Here is a 2,591-nt window from a genome sequence, read left to right as displayed (position 1 = left end):
TCAGTTTGCTTGCTGATTGTTTTTCCATCATTCAGTTGATCATTAACAAGAGTACACACAGGAAAGACAATGGGCCACCATCAGGTCATAAGCAACTGATTTATTTACTCCGTTTTCTTGTAGTGGACTATGTGAAAGGTGTTTGAAGTGTGTTTCGGTGGTAGTGTTGCTTTCTAACAGAGAAACACATACAGAGAAACAAGTACTGCTATTTAGAGGTAAATACCTACAGAAAGTAACTTAAGCAGCAACAGCCAGCAGACTTGTCTCACTGATGCTGGTTATGTGAAAGGGTCTCTTTAAAACAACATATCCACACCTATTTTATTTTTTTTTTTTAACAGTGAAATCAAATCCAGATGTTCCAGTATGTTTGGTTAGTTCATCAGCAGACTTGCTAGGAATTTAGGCTAAGTAAACCACCCCAGCTAACTTGTTCCTGAGTCTGAAAACACCATGAAATACAACGTGGCAGCCTCAATGGTTACACTGATCTCCTTTATAGGCATGGCGTTTGGGTGGGAAGTGTGTTTCACCCGGTCTTATGTGCCCCATTCACAGCTGATACTGGTGGCCTCTCAATGCTCAGGATGCCTTTGGTCTGGGGATGTCTGTGGGTAACAAATCTTATGGCAGAAATGTGACATTAAGCCTGTCCTCCCTGGCCTGTGTTTCCATAGGGTGTGCTGAAAGGTGTGTTCAGTGAGCTTCAGACTCTGGTACTGCACAGCCTTTTGTACCAGCCTGTGTTATCGCCATGTCCAGACCAGACAGCAGAGCACAGGGCGCTCCTGGGGATGTTTCAGTGTGTCTCTGTGGGAATGGTATCACCGACAGTGAGTTGTGGCATCGGTGATGCCTTGCTCTTTCTAGTATTCCAAAAAGTGCATGTGAACCTGGGTGTACTCTTCTTGTGAAGACATCTAGAAGATTTGGCTTTGAGAAAAATAAGTGCAACTAGGAAAGCTGTTTACTGAAGTATTTAGCAATTTTAGTTACTTAAGGGTAGAAATAGAAACCAGAGGGGAAGACATGCCAATTTTAATGGAATGTTGTTGCACCAAACACAGTTTTGCAGAGATTTTAAAGTTCACGGGTTTTTGAAGAGTCAGGCTTATACTTCTGCTAATATTGTTCACATTTAACCTTGCCTTCATAATCAAACTGAAGTTGAATGAGTTTCAGTCCACAAATCCATCACATACACATGCTGTTCTAATCTTACTCGCACACCAAGGGAATTTGTTTCTCCAGTTAAATCCCTAACACAACATTACACAGATAACCTGACAGCTTATGTAACAAACACAATTTCAGCTGGCAAATGCATATGGGGACTGTGGAGAAAAGGAATAAAATAAGAAGTAGGTTCATATAGGAGGGAAAAGAGTTCTGTGAATTATTCTGCTTTATAAATATTTCCTTCAGATGCAAGCATGCCAGTGTGGAATGAGATGAAGGGCCAAGATTAACCTGAAAAACAGGGTAGTGCTTAGCTCTTAAAGGAAAACCCAAGTGAAATGCTCTCAGGCCTTATCTGCTCCCATTTACCTCACTTGATGTATTTCCCTCAGACTGCAGAAGCAGGATTGGTCACAGCAGAGTTTTTATAATTTTTTATTTTTTTATGGTTGCACCAAAGGGCCTTAATCATTTCCTCTCCTCCTCCTTCTAAGGGCCTGAACCAGCATCTGGAGCAGAAACACAGTGTTTTACAAGACCTCCAAAGATCTTATCCCTTCACTTGAAAAAAACCCAACCCTTCAGCAGCACAGCACAGAAACAAAGCTTGTATGCTCCAAATGCTGAATTTAGCCATCACCAATGGTGCTGTCATTCAGACCTTTCCTTCTGCCTGAATGTGGCCCATGCATTGCTCAGGACTATGAAGAAAGATCCAGGCAGGTCATGCTGGTACCCGTTATAGCAGAAGCTGGGAGCAAGACTTACTTCTTCTCCCTCTGATTTCCTCCCTGCTGACACCTCAGAAGACATTATCTCCAAGTGTGGAAACCAGAAGCCATTGGATCAACCAATGAAAACATCTTGTTGATCTGACCCATAAACCCATAGAATAATTTAGGTCAGAAGGGACTTGTGGAGGTCATCTAGTCCAATCTATTGCTCAGTGCAGGCCTAATTAGAGTAGGCTGCTCAACTCTGGTTGAGTTTTAGAAGTCTCCAAGGATGGATATTGCACAGCCTCTCCAGGCAACTTATTCCAAATCACCATCATGATAAAAGTTTTCATTCTATCAAAGAGGAATTTCCCAAATATCATATTTGGTCTGTTGCCCTCCAATACTGTCCCCATCTCTGAGAAAAGCCTTTTTCTGTCTTCCCTGTATCCTCCCATCAGGCAGTTGCAGATAGCAGTAAGATCTTCTTTGAGAAGACGAGCCATCTCTTCTCCAGACTCTTCTCCACTTCTTCCTGCATCATGTGCTGCAGCCCCTGACTCTCTTGGTGTCCTTTCCATTGACTTGCTCCAGCCTGTAAATGCCTTTCTTGTATCGAGGAGTTTGAAATCATAATCACAGACAAGACCTTGACCAAAGGAATTAACCATTAAAGAATAATGAAATCTCAGA

Source organism: Falco rusticolus, chromosome 3, assembly GCF_015220075.1.
Source record: "Falco rusticolus isolate bFalRus1 chromosome 3, bFalRus1.pri, whole genome shotgun sequence".
Taxonomy (NCBI): Eukaryota; Metazoa; Chordata; class Aves; order Falconiformes; family Falconidae; genus Falco; species Falco rusticolus.
The sequence above is the reverse complement of the archived record's forward strand: the minus strand, read 5'-3'. Positions refer to the sequence as shown.